The sequence below is a fragment of the Corylus avellana genome, chromosome 2, assembly GCF_965113065.1.
Source record: "Corylus avellana chromosome 2, dhCorAvel1.hap1.2, whole genome shotgun sequence".
NCBI lineage: Eukaryota > Viridiplantae > Streptophyta > Magnoliopsida > Fagales > Betulaceae > Corylus > Corylus avellana.
Genome location: NC_142491.1, coordinates 24,170,209 through 24,185,307, shown reverse-complemented (window position 1 = coordinate 24,185,307; position 15,099 = coordinate 24,170,209). Strand labels below are relative to the sequence as shown.

The 15,099-nt window shown below is 37.0% G+C and overlaps 1 pseudogene; it reads left to right on the top strand.

Moving 5' to 3' along the window:
* Positions 1-8,406: 8,406 nt before the first annotated feature.
* LOC148587531 (uncharacterized) lies at positions 8,407-11,596 on the top strand (annotated as a pseudogene).
* The last annotated feature ends 3,503 nt before the right edge of the window (positions 11,597-15,099 follow it).

The window sequence follows — 15,099 nt, the reverse complement described above, 5'->3', positions numbered from 1 at the left end:
CTCTAATTGGTAGTTATTCACATAATTTATCATATTAATGTTAAATATTGATGATTTTTTTTTTTTTCTAATAGCATCATTTTTTATAAAATGATGCATATCCTTTCTCTTCGAAACCAAGAGCCTTGTTGTATTGACTCGAGCTCCATACTTCGCTAGCTAGACTAAGCAAATACTCATATGCAAGCTGGCTTCTTGAACTGTTTAAGAGTACTTGAAGTTTAAATTTATAATAAAAAATAAATAAATTAATAAATTAAATTAAATATAAGAGCCAGCTCGTGAACTGGCTCGGCTCGGCTTGATTTATTATGAGCTCGAGCTCGAGCTCGATTTTTTTGGCTCGTCCTTAAGCTTGGCTCGAGCTCGAGCAAACTTTAAACAAGCCGAGCCCGAACAAGGAAAGCTCGCTCAAGCTCGGCTCGTTTACACCCCTAATTTGTGTCAGACCCGGTTACCCGTTTGGGTAAACGGGTCGTGTTCGTGTATAGGCTAATTTTGTAACGGGTACCCGCGGGTCGTAATTGGGTTGTGTCAGGTACCTGTTTTGCCAGATAATAAATGAATACCAATACAATTGTTAATAAAAACATTCACAAAATTAGCAATTTTCAACTCCTTTGCTATGATGACCAGTCTAGATGTTCTCTGTTTTACTGTTCATATTAAATTTCACACACACACACACACACATAGATATATATATATATATATAATGGTGTTTATATGAAATGAATATGAATCAAATTAGATTTCCCACGACATTTCCATCATAGCAATAAAGAAAAAGATAATAATAATAATAATAATAAATAAATAAAAGCTAACAAAAACAAAATAATAAAGAAAAAAGAAACAAAACTCAAAACTACATCATCATTAGATTCATTACAAATTAGGTTCCCATGGGCCATTATGCCCGGTGTTGTCCACTTGAAAGTCTTGAAGGATCCATGATCCATCTCATATAATCAAAGATATGAATTATGAAACACTACAAATATGCTCATTTTTTGACTTTTTTTTTTTATTTTTTTAACCGTGTCTGGTGGGTACCCATCAGACCCCGTTACTGTTCGTCTAGCAGGTACCCGTCAGACCCAGTTAGTACCCGCCAGACCCAAACAGTAACCGGGTCTGATTGGTATCTGTCAGACCCGAATAGTAACCGAGTCTGGCGGGTCGACCCGCCAGACACGAAATCAACCAGGTCTTAAACGGGTAGACCCGATTAAGACCCGAACCCGATAAGGCCAAACCCAATACCTGTTTTTTCCTGTCGTGTTCGTGTCGGGTTCGCGAGTCATGTCAAAATTGCCAGCCCTAACACTATCATACCTATCTTTAACTACTCTACATTTCATTACAATTCTACCCTCCTTTTACTATACCAATACTATTATACCTACCATTAACTATTCTACCTTCCTTTACTATTCTACCTACCAATACTATTCTTCCTACTATTCACTATCCTATTATTTTACCAATTACCATTCTCTAATTACCATTCTCCGTAAATTCAGATAACACCGTAGATTCCTCAAGAATTAAAATCATTGGCTACTATGAATATTAAAATAATCATCATCAAAAACACAATTTGGAACAATATGATATCATTTTGAAATATGACAAAATCATGCAAGTGTAGCAATTTTAAAATATGAAGGCTCGTCCATGACAACCGAATAAATTAATGTTAAGGTGACAAAATAAATTGTAAATTACATTTATATGTTTTAAACAATAATTAAGTTTTTTTTGAATTGTTATTTATTTCGGAACTCATATTTTTTTTAATATTTTTAATCAATATTTGTTCAATTTTATTTTTTAATTTTGACCCTTCTGAATCAAAATCCTGGCTCCGCCATTGAGTTGTTGGGATCTATGTGTAAAAGCAAATTTCAAATTTTTTTTTTATTATTATGCAGCGAAATAAAGACGATCCCCAAGACCTTTTACCATCAAAACAAACATATTCAGATCTAAGACAAACATACAAGTTATCAATACTTACATGTAGATTTGGCCTCTCCTAGGCAATGGGGTGTAGGAGTGTCCATCGATTCTTCTGTTGGTGTTGGACTGAGTAGTTGAAGTTCCAACATGCTTGAAAACTTCAAATATGAATCCATACTCATCTCGCCTTCATAGCGTTCTTCGTGTTCTTCATGGACTTGAAGAACATCTTTATGTTCTTCAGCATATTCATAAAGAATTTCTTGAAGACTTGAGAGTTGATCAAGAACTTCAAGATCTTCAAACAATTGGGGAGAAGATTACTCCATTAGACCTTCTCTTTGATGACTGACTATGACTGTGAGTGTAGGTTCACAACGTTTTCTCAAGAACAAGAGAACACTAGAAGTAAAACTTTGGAGAGAAAAAACTCCCTAGTAGTCGTGTATTCACTCTTGTGGGAGAGTGAAGTTGTGTTTTTTGTTTTCACAAAAATCACAAGTTTATGAATTGTTTCAAATTAATGTGTTCTTTGCTTCTCAATTGCTCACCTATTTATAATACTGGATCCCAGGAGAAAATGAATTTTAAACCATGTGGGTTCTTATAGAAGTCAGCCAAGGGGGTCAAAAGACCACCCTTGCCCCTCCACTTACACGGCCATGGGGAGAAAAGATTCTTCCCATGCCCCTAGGCTAGGGCGCCCATTCCCACTTGGTTTAGCACTTAGGCTTGGGTTTTATCCTCAAGCCCAATACTTCTTTCATTTTGTTAGTTTATGTTTTGGCACATTCGGTTTGCATGTAAGTTGTTGAAAATGGGCACCTCAGCATGTCCAGAAAGCAGGATGCTAGAAGGCCTTGTCCGGACCGCTAGAAGCCAGGTTCGGACCCAATATCCAGAAAACACACTTTGAAGGGCATGTCCGGACCGTCAGAAGCCGAGTCCGAACACAATATCCAGCAAGTCAAATGTGAAGGGCCTGTCCGGACCGTTAGAAGCTGGGTCCGGACACTACATCCAGCAAGCCATTTTTTAGGGGCATGTCCGGACCGCCAAAAGCTAGGTCCGAACCCAATTTCCAGCAAGCTGCATTTGAGAGGTAGGTCCGAACCTTTAGAAGCTAGGTCCGGACCCAATTTCTAGCAAGCACATTTTTCATGGCCTGTCCGGACACATGACTTGGCTGTCCGGACACCACGTAATTACACATATGTAACCCTAGCCATGTTCGGACACCCACTTATCCCTGTTCGGACATGGCTACTGAATTGTTGTTTAATTTTCTATTTAAACAAATTGTTTTGCCTATTAAACATACGTATTTTGAGAGCAAAAACAGAGAGCTTAGAGAGAGATATTGTTCTAATTTATGTGAGTTAAAATTAAATACGTGAAGCCAATCAGAGTTCCAGTGAAAGGAAATCTTATAGAAGAATTGTGTTAGATGTTCTGAAAAGGGCTACTGCGGTAGAAGTCAAGTGGGTCGCTTGTCGTGTGCAAGGAAGAGTCAATTACAAAGGTTTTAATTCTTCTTGTATTCCTTATTCTTCTTATAGTGGATTGATTTCCTGGGTTTGGCTGCCCCGGAGAGGTTTTACATTTAGAGAGTTCTCTAAATGGTTTCCTCTTCGTAACCAAATATCTGTGTTCTTGAATGTTCATTACATATCTGTATTTGGTTGAATATTAATTGTTAGGTTAGATCTTATTCCGCTTAATATTTGTGAAACACCTAGACATTTGAATAAGTGTCTTTTGGAGTCGTATTTAGGTTTTTCAATTGGTATCAGAACAGGTTCACTCTGTGAAGAAATTTTTTCCTAAGTGTGACCCGAGACTCCATATCAAATGTCTTTTACTATTGCTTTTAATTCCCTTCCCGTCTTTGACGGAACAAATTATACGCTTTGAAAAATTCGTATGAGAGCATACTTTAAATCCATTAATGTATGGCATATTGTTGAATCTGGATGGACACGTCCAGACAAAGCAATAGCTGAATGGACAACGGAGGAAAAGAATAATGCTACTGCGAATGACAAAGCTATAAATGCTATTTACATCTTTGTTTCAAATGAAGAATTTTCAAGAATTTCTAGATGTGAGATAGCTAAGGAAGCTTGGGAAACTTTAGAAATCACACATGAAGGAACTAAGGTTGTTAGAACTTCAAAAATTCAAATGTTAGTTTCTCAGTTTGAGGAGATCAGAATGCAGGAAGATGAAACTTTTGATGAATTCTATTCAAAGCTTAGTGTCATTTGAAACTCTACTATTAATTTAGGAAAGAAAATGGATGATGCTAAAGTGGTGAAAAAAAATCTTAAGATCTTTACCTGAGAGGTTTATACCTCAAATTGCTGCTATACAACAGAGCAAGGACTTAGATACTATGAGAGTAGAAGAACTTGTAGGTTCCCTTAAGACTTTTGAGCTAATTTTACCCAAACACAAGAAAACTAAAAACATTGCTCTTAAGGCAAAAAATGTTAAAGTCAATTCTTGTGGTTCATCTGATGAGGATTCTGGGGATGATGAAGAATTTGCCCCGTTTGTTAAAAAATTTAGAAAATTCTTTAGACCCGCGAATGGAAAGTTTAAAAATCGAGACTCAAAAGTTCCTGTGAAACCTAGAGGTGAAGTTAGGAGTACTCCACGAGAGAACTTAGAGACTGATCAAAAGGATAAGTTTACTAGTGGATGCAAATGCCATGAATGTGGGGGTCGGGGTCATATTCGAATTGAATGTGCTAATCTGAAAAAGTCCAAAGGTAAAGCTTTTAATGTCACTCAGAGTGATGAGTCGGATGATGAGAAATCCGAAGAAGAACTTGAATGAGGAGTGAATTGTTTAGCTTTTACTGCTTCTTATGATCATGATTATAAGGCTGTTAACTCACCTCATATGCTAAACAAATCTGAAATTGAATCTGATGATGAGGTGGATTTACAAACTGCTTATAATAACTTGTTTGTAGAATGTGATAAATTGAACAAGCTGAATAGGAGAAATTTAAAAAATCTGAAAAAAGCTGAACTTGAGAAAGAGAGATTAATGAAATCTATGGATGAATGTCTAGCTATTCGAAACATCTTGACTTCTGAAAACCTCATGCTGATTGCTAAAGTTAAATCTTTGGAAAAAGGACTTGAATGATTCAAATGATCATTTAAAGAAATTTTCTAGTGATAAATTGAATCAAATGTTAGGAAATCAGAAACATTTATATGATAGGACTGGATTGGGTTTTAATAAACATGTTGATTCATCTTCTTCAAATGTTGCTACCACTTCTAAGATTATGTTTGTGAAACCTAAAATGAAAGATATGGTAATTGAGAACTCATGTTTACCTAAAGAAAGCTCAGAAGATGTGACCAAGAAGAATAAGTTAAAATTCAAGGTTTCGGTAAGGACTAACTTCAATTCTAAGTTTATCCCTAATTGTTTTCACTGTGGTGTCAAAGGTCATACTCGACCAAATTATTTTCAAATTAGGGCTAAACAAACATGGTCTCAGAAGAATATCCCTCGACTAGATGAACCTGGAATTGGGAATCAACTAAAAGTTTTAACTGCTCAAGTGAAACTTATTAGTGAGAAGTGAATCGCTTTGTCAAACTCTGTTGATGTAAAAGATATGCCTAATTTGATTGAAAATCATGTGAAAACACCTCCTCAAAAGGAACAGGTCTGGGTTAAAAAGAAAGATCATCTATGCTTGGTTGCTCATACTGCCTTAAGTGTGCTTAACTCATGTTTGTGGTTTCTGGATAGTGGTTGTTCCAAACATATGACAAGTAATAAGTCTTTATTCAAAGAGCTTAAAGAAGGTAAAGGAGGTGGAAGCATCACTTATGGAGATGGCAGCAAATCGAAGGTGATCGGTCAAGGAATTATGGAAATTTTCCGTGCTCCTACTCCACAAGAAGTGTTGTATGTTAAAGGAATCAAGGCAAATTTATTAAGCATCAGTCAGTTTTGTGATTATGGTTTACTAGTTCAGTTTTCTAAGAAAGAATGCAGCATCTTTGATTTACAAGGAAAATGGTTGATGGGAGGAGAACGCACTGTTGACAACTGCTATTGCCTCTCCTCAAATTCTCTGATAAAATGCAACAAGGCAACCCTGGACACTGGAGAATTGTGGCATCAACAGCTGGGACATCTAAATTTTCATGATCTGGTCAAAGTCTCAAAGACAAAAGCCATAGCTGATTTACCCAAGATTCATCAGGCTGATAAAGGAAAGTGTGGACCATGTCAATTAGGAAAACAAACTAGAACTCCACACAAAAAGACTTCAGGTATTTTTACCTCTAGAAACTTAAAGCTTCTTCACATGGATCTCATGGGACCTACATGGATAGCTAGTATGGGAGGCAAGAAATACATTATGGTCGTAGTAGATGACTTCTCTCGATATACATGGGTAATTTTGTTAAGAGAGAAATATGAGGCTTTTGAACAAGCTCAGATCTTGTTCAATAAGATACAAAATGAACAAGATTGTCTCATCAAGCGAATCCGTAGTGATCATGGAAGAGAATTCAAGAATTCCAATTTTGAAGATTTTTGTGCTCAACAAGGTATCAAACAAGAATTCTCATCTCCCATAACTCCTCAACAAAATGGGGTAGTCGAACTGAAAAATAGAGTCATACAGGAAATGGCTAGAGTCATGATACATGCTAAGAATTTGGCATAACATTTTTGGGGAGAAGCCATCCATACGGCATGTCATATTGTAAATCGAGTTTTTCTCAAACCAACAACTACCAAGACACCGTATGAGCTATGGCGAGGCAAGAAGCCCACTGTCAAATATTTTTGGGTGTTTGGAAGTACGTGCTACATTCTTCGTGACAGAGAGAACTTGGAGAAGTTTGATGCGAAGAGTGACGTAGGAATTTTTCCTGGGTATTCCACTACAAGTCGAGCTAGTCAAGTGTATAACACAAGGACCAAGTCAGTCATGGAATCAGTCAATGTTGTCATCGACGATGAAACTACCAAGGATCACCTTGCAGAAGAAGACCCTCATGTTGAGAGGGAGCAAGTTGATATTTCTGATAAGACTCATGAACCTCATAGTCTGAATGTTTTAGCAGTCCATACTTCAATATCTTCAGCTGCAGAAGACATGACTCCTTCACCAGTTCCAAACATGGTTTCTCATGTACCATCCTCTAGAGTTAAACTTAATCACCCTAGAGAAATTTGCTGAGAAATGTTAATGAAGGTTAAGACTGCGAAACAGGGTGGTTAATCAAGTCTCTTATTCTTGTTATCTTTCTCAGATTGAGCCAAAGAAAGTTAATGATGCATTAGAAGATGAGAGTTGGGTTGCTACTATGCATGACGAACTCAATCAGTTTGTTCGGAATGATGTATGGAATTTGGTTCCAAGACCAAAAGATCAAAATATCATCGACACTAAATGGATATTCAAGAATAAATCCGATGAGCATGGTACAGTGGTAAGAAACAAGGCTCGATTGGTTGCTCAAGGATACACTCAAGTTCAAGGAGTGGACTTTGATGAGACGTTTGCACCGGTAGCCAGATTGGAATCCATCAGAATTTTATTGAGCATCTCATGTCATCTCCAGATCAAATTGTATCAGATGGACGTCAAGAGTGCTTTTCTTAATGGCATTCTTCTAGAAGAAGTGTATGTAGCTCAGCCAAAAGGGTTTCAGGATCCAACATATCCGAAACATGTTTACAAGCTGAAAAAGGCACTTTATGGATTGAAACAAGCTCCGAGAGCTTGGTATGAACGCCTGACAACATATCTTCTTGAACATGGGTTCATCCGAGGACAAGCTGACCATACCTTGTTTATCCATAGGAAAGGCAGCCAACTACTCATTGTCCAGATTTATGTAGATGACATTATTTTTGGCTCTACGGTCGACTCACATGCTCATCCATTCTCTACGGAAACGAAACAAGAGTTCGAAATGAGTATGATTGGTGAATTGACTTACTTTCTAGGTTTTCAACTCCAACAATCTAACAAAGGTATCTTTGTGTCTCAACCAAAGTATGCCAAAGATCTTGTGAAGAGGTTCGGTTTGGATGGAAAAAGTCATGCTCGCACACCCATGAGTACGAGTGTTAAGCTGAGTGCAGATGTGGCTGGGAAATTTGTTGACCAAACCTTGTATAGAAGCATGATAGGCTGACTACTTTACCTTACAGCTAGTCGACCAGATATATCTTTCAGTGTGGGTGTATGTGCTCAATTTCAAGCTAATCCAAAGGAATCTCATCTGACAGCAGTTAAACGGAGCCTCAGGTATGTAAATGGCACTATCAATTTTGGGATTTATTTTTCTACTAACACAAATCTTGAGCTTGCAGGATATTCTGATGCTGACTGGGCCAGTAATGTGGATGATCGAAAGAGTACATCTGGTGGATGTTTTTAAATGGGTACAAACTTGGTCGCCTGGATGAGTAAGAAACAAAACTCCATCTTTCTTTCTACTGCTGAGGCCGAATATATAGCTGCTGGGAGCTGCTGCACACAGCTAATCTGGATGAAGCAACTTCTTGCGGACTATGGATTTGCTCAAGGGAAGATGATTGTCTACTGTGACAATACTAGTGCCATAAACATCTCGAAGAATCCGGTCCAACATTCACGCACGAAACACAATGATATTCGTCATCATTTCATCCGTGACTTGGTGGAGACCCAGGTGGTATCTCTTGAATTTTTGCCTACTGAACATCAATTAGCAGACCTGTTTACAAAACCCCTAGATGGATCTAGGTTTGAGTATCTCACGAATGCTATTGGTGTGTGCGATCTTTCATGATCGTATACATAGGACATGCCTAGAAATTAAGCATATTGATATTTTTCTGTCACTGTTCTAGGGCATTTTGTTTGCTTTTTGTTTTTTTTTTTTTTTCTTTGGTTCTGTTATTTTTGTGATATTTTTTTTTCTTGTTCGGTAGTCAATTTCTCATGTCTTGTTTTCAAATGAATATTTTACATATGAGTGGGGTCAATATTTTTGCAATTTACATCTAATGCTTCATATGTTTTATGATCTACCTTGTTCTTCTGAAGACTGTTGAGGGAGTAAGAGTCAGTTTTTCTCATGTTTGAAGGTGTGCACTATTTGCCCCCATTAAGTTTGTATTTTTTATATGCGTTTGGGAATTCAGATCAAACATTTTTTTTTTGGAAGATAGGTAGTGTCATTTCTATCCACTTGACCAACTCGTTAGTTGAACCTAGCTCCTAAAAATTCCGACATTTTCTTCAATAAAAAAAAAAAAAAAGGTTTGTTTCTATATGTCCCTATAGAAAGAATCAGCGATCAAATCATTGCGGAAAGAGATGGTTACTAAAGGACATGGTGAAAGGCAAATGATTAGTCTCAGGGGGAGTGTATCGGATGAGGGACTCTAGGTCCTAACATTATAAGGTTTGACTGTGGCTTGAATCAGACTGTTTCTCTTTCATTTACTAAATGTCTGTATAGATTTACCTTCCACTGATGAAATATTATTTAATGAGAGTTTTCACACACTACACCCTCGCATGAGTTTTCTGAGTTATTGCTTACTTGGCTGAATTCACAGAAAAAGGAGGCTTCATGGATATGGTACATTTATGGTGTGTGTGTGTAGTATGTTGATCACTCCGGATTGTTAAGATATTCATAAAAACATGCATGGGTTATTGGATATCTAAACATATTGTGTTTTATTTTTTTTTTAAAAAAAAGGCTTTATTTTTTTCGTTTTATTTTTTAGGGGGAGGATGTCTGGACACGGCACTTACCTGTCCGGACATGCCTATCGCGTTTTTTAAAAAACCTGAAATTTTTTTTCCCCATTTCCTCCTTCTCTCTCTCTCGACCGAAGCACTCTTTCCAAAAAAAAAAAATTTCTCGTTGTGTTTTTTTTTCCTTCTTTTTCTTTCTCTGTGATTCCATCTTTTCAACTTAAAGGCTCAACACTTCAATCATCCAAGGTATGTCTTCTTCCCTTATTCTTTTAAGATTTGGTTTCAAATCAAATTCTAGCATGTGAATGTTTGGGTTTCAAATTGCCATTCCGAATTGCTTGATTCGCATTGATCATTCTTTCTCTCTCATATGATTGTAGCAAAATACATAAACTATGATGCATTTAGGAATGGGCTCCTCATCTTGACATGTGTTTTCCACGCCCACATCTTTATGCATAACATGTGTTTGATAAAATGCCTCAAAGATTTCAGTTTGAAATTTTGCTACATTTCTTCAATTAAATTGCTTTAGTTCAATGTTATTGGTCTTTAGATGTTGGTTGGGATGTCCCTAGGCAAGGTATTTTCAGTATTCATGCAATCTTTTCATAATGTTATAATCAATACCTCAATGCCTATCACCTGTTCGATAGAATGTCTAAATGAAATCTTTTTGCATTTATCTTCATTTTTCTTCTTGAAATAAGTTATTTTTGTTGTGTTCAACATTTATAATCTGTTTCTGGTGCATATATCTCATTTGTGGGATCACATGCTTCATATCATAATTTTTTTTCAAAATGACTCCTTCAAGTAATATGTGATTTTATTTTGCCATTCACTTCCTTCTTTGGGGTGTAAATGCAGAAAATGGTGTATCCAATGTCGGAATCCACACCACGGAGGAAGCGCACTCGAGAAGAAAAATCAATCTTACAAGACAAAATTCAAACATGCAACATTGTGATTGAGCGCGGAGTGGAGCAAAATGATCTTCGAGTTGAACCTTTTCGATTCATTTATGAGATATTCCAGGCAAATCAATGGACATCTCTATTCGTTCCTGTTAATGCATACACTCGGTTAGTTCGAGAATTCTACTTCAACATCGAAGATATTGACTTGGTTGGTGACCCGTCATTTAAGACCAAGGTCTCCGGGAAAACTCTCGCTACCACTCCTCATTGATAAGTGAAGTCACTAGGATTCCATTAACGAATGAGAAGCCGCTTCCATTTCTGGAGACCGATCCACAACCAACTAAAGCGGAAATCATGGCGGTTCTTAATCCAAGTAGGGAGCTTGTATGGGACGAAGACAATAACAAAATTCCCATTGGTTATGTACAGGCTCCAGAGAGGCTGCTAACACGGATTGTGCTGCAAAATATTTGGCCAATATCTCGAAATAGTCATGTGACTATTGAACGAGCAATGATGATATATGGCATCATTAATCATGTTGAGTTCTGTTTATGTACTCATATGGTGTTGACAATGATTGAGCTCCATGAAGATCACTCTATTGCCTTACCCTATGGCAGCCTCATCACAAAGATCTTGCAAGCCACATTGCTTAAAATTGCTGCACATGAACATGTGGAATCTCCTGAAGGTTACTTTGGAAAAGCAACTGTGATGAAGTCCAATGCCCAACTTCATAGGCTTCTCGCTCCAGCTGACCATGCTCCTCCAATCGTTCAAGATCCTCCAGCTGCGTCCTTCTCTGGATTATCAAATGTTTCCAATCAATTAAATAAAATAATTGACTTACTTCATGCTCAAGGCCAAAGCATCGAAGCTATCAACAAACGCTTGACGACTTTGGAGCAAGATGTGAAGTATATCAAGGACAGTTTTTTACGAGAATAATTTTCATTCTTTTGTTTGCTTTTCTTACAAATCGAATGCCACTATGTGATGGGACTATTTTTGTTGTTATGCCTACTTATTTCAGATTTAATGGGTTGGTTGGTTGTTTTTTTTTTGTTTTTTGTTTTTTTTTTTTTTTTTTTTTTTTAACTCTAGAATTCCATTTTTTGTGCTTCCTTTTGTCCTTCAGAGACAAAAAGGGGGGAGTTGATGTATCATTTTCATGTATAATTATTTTTATCCCCGAATGGCCAAAGGGGGAGTTTATTAGTTTATGTTTTAGCACATTCGGTTTGCATGTAAGTTGTTGAAAATGAGCACCTCAGCATGTCCAGAAAGCAGGATTCTAGAAGGCCCTGTTCGGACCGCCAAAAGCTAGGTCCGAACCCAATATCCAAAAAACACACTTTGAAGGGCCTATCCAGACCATCAGAAGCCAGGTCCGAACACAATATCCAGCAAGTCAAATGTGAAGGGCCTGTCCAGACCGTCAGAAACTAGGTCCGAACACTATATCCAGCAAGCTGCTTTTGAGGGGCATGTCCGGACCGCCAGAAGCTGGGTCCGGACCCAATTTCCAGCAAGCTGCATTTGAGAGGTAGGTCCGGACCGTCAGAAGCTGGGTCCGGACCCAATTTCCAGCAAGCCCATTTTGCATGGCCTGTCCAGACACATGACTTGGCTGTCCGAACACCACGTGATTATGCATATGTAACCCTAGCCATGTCCGAACACCCACTTATCCCTGTCCAGACATGGCTGCTGAATTGTTGTTTTATTTTCTATTTAAACAAACTGTTTTGCCTATTAGACGTATGTATTTTGAGAACAAAAACAGAAAGCTTAGAGAGAGATATTGTTCTAGTTTATGTGAGTAAAGATTAAATACGTGAAGCCAATTGGAGTTCCGGTGAAAGGAAATCTTATAAAAGAATTGTGCCAGATGTTCTGGAAAGGGCTACTGCGGTAGAAGTCAAGTGGGTCGCTTGTCGTGTGCAAGGAAGAGTCAATTGCAAAGGTTTTGTAATTCTTCTTGTATTCCTTATTCTTCTTATAGTGGATTGATTTCCTGGGTTTGGCTGCCCCGGAGAGGTTTTACATTTAGAGAGTTCTCTAAATGGTTTCCTCTTCGTAACCAAATATCTGTGTTCTTGAATGTTCATTATATATCTGTATTTGGTTGAATATTAACTGTTAGGTTAGATCTTATTCCGCTTAATATTTGTGAAATACTTAGACATTTGAATAGGTGTCTTTTGGAGTCATATTTAGGTTTTTCACATTTAACTTTAGCCCTTTAGAATTAATTCAATAAAGCCAAAAGTTATGAATTAAAATTATAAGACTAATGCTTATTTTAATTACTTAGCCTGCATGAATTAAATTATGAGCCAAGTGCTCTACTTAATTCCCAAATCTAATTTCTCCAAATAATCAATAAGATTAAATAAATTTTTTGGCCGATGTTTTATTAAAATAAAACATCCAAATAAATAAATAAATAACTGATGAACAATTTAATTTTCCTGTCAATTTATATTAACTCAAAGAGGAACCTAAGGAAAAATATAATTTGCTTAATAGGCATGTGATTGTAACACATTATACTATTTAATCACAATTAATTTTATTAAACAATTGTGACTGCACTCTAATGATTATCTTTGATTTAATTAATTAATCCTTATGACGTTCTTTATTGCATGTTACCTTTCCATGGAATTATTCCGTAATCGAACCAAAGTCTTTCAACTGTCACTTTATTCATTACCTCTTTTCCTTGAGTCACTGATTTAAATTCATGATTAACCTTCAATACCTTGTGAGAATACATCTCACCTTGTACATGTATAAGGTTTCAGTGTACCTACTGAAAACACTCGAGCATGAGCTTTCAAGATAATCTTTCCCATTAAATCTAAAACAAGGAGAATATTTCTTATCACTTTGTTCTCTGACAAAGGATTTGGATTCCTTCTTAAAATCGGCATTCCCACAATATTAGACGTGATTACCTAACGTACTAAGTACTATTGACCGATGATAGGTCTCACTCTTAGATACATCTAAGTAATCAACATCTCACATCTGAGTTCATGAACTTCTCAGGATTTAGAGTAAATATTAAAACGTTGTGCACATACATCAATTGTTATGATAGTATATACAATTGATGACTCACATGGTCCTGTTTAGTGTATGACACAACCTTGCCAATACCCCAACATATTAACCTGAAGCCTCCATGCTTCTCATGACCAAGATAAGTCACTTGAGGTTTAACATGTTATAGTCTAGATGTAATTCCCAGTTCCATTTATGATTACGAGCAACAAGTTTTATAAGTTGTAAGGACCTTTAAGTATGATCTTCTATGATACCCACATCATCACTCAAATATAATGCATCTTAGGGATCTAATATGCATATAATTGGACAATACACAATCACACATATATACCATGTAAAAATGAGTTATATGTCTTTTGTTCTAATCAAAACATTATTTAATCAATTGGAATTTTGGACACAATTCCCAAGAGGTGACTTGGGACTAGGGTTGGCGTTGCACTCTATTGCGTTGGCATCTAGCGGGAAACCTATGGCATGCCATGTGAAAAAAAAAAAAAATGGTGCGTGACTGACACGAGTGTTGTCCAGCAAGAGTCCATTAACAATTTCCCAAGCTTCAGTCCAAATAAGTCCACAAGCCCAATAGAATGTCAAGGCCCAAATTGAAGAGATCCTAATGTAGTCTAGAGAGTTCTAGTGAGTTCAAAAACATCATAGCCGTCCATTACTTCATCATTTCGAACACATGCCTAGGTCTAAATTGAAGTTCAAAATCTTATCTTTCCAACCAAAAAGGTTTCAAATCATTTGGAGTTGCGTACCAAAAGTTATGACCGTTTGAAGTGGAGTGGTCAGCCTTCTCAGGAATATGCATTAAGGTGGCTGTTTGTCCCCTTATCTGCTGCCCAATGAATTAATGATTGTTTTCTGCCATTATTACTTGTTTAACTTCATTAGATGCTTATCCTATGCTTAGAGGGTTGTTCTAAGCTTATATAATACTTGTGTGTGCAAGTGTAGGTCAGACTAGAATATTGTGTTAAAAAACCAGTCTTTGGCTTTTGAGAGAAGAGTTCTCCTTGTATCTCTGTATCTCTTTGGTATAAGCCTTAGAGTGGTGAGTGTTCTAGTTCTATATCCTTTGTTAATTATAATTCTTTGGGTGGTGATATTCTATATCCCTTTGGTGTTATCTCTTGGGTGGTGAACTTCTATCTGTCATTTGAGTGTGAATTTGTGTACTTATTTTCTATCTCCATTTATGTTCGGTATCAGTGACTGAGTGTGAAGATGTTTGGTGGCACGTGGGGCGCATGTCAACATGGGAAGAATCTTCAAGCGGCATGTGAGGGTGTGTGATGGCTCCAATTGGATTGAGTTAAATGGGGTGGATAGATCGGCTTCGCGTTCTGATCTTTCGATTAGCAGTT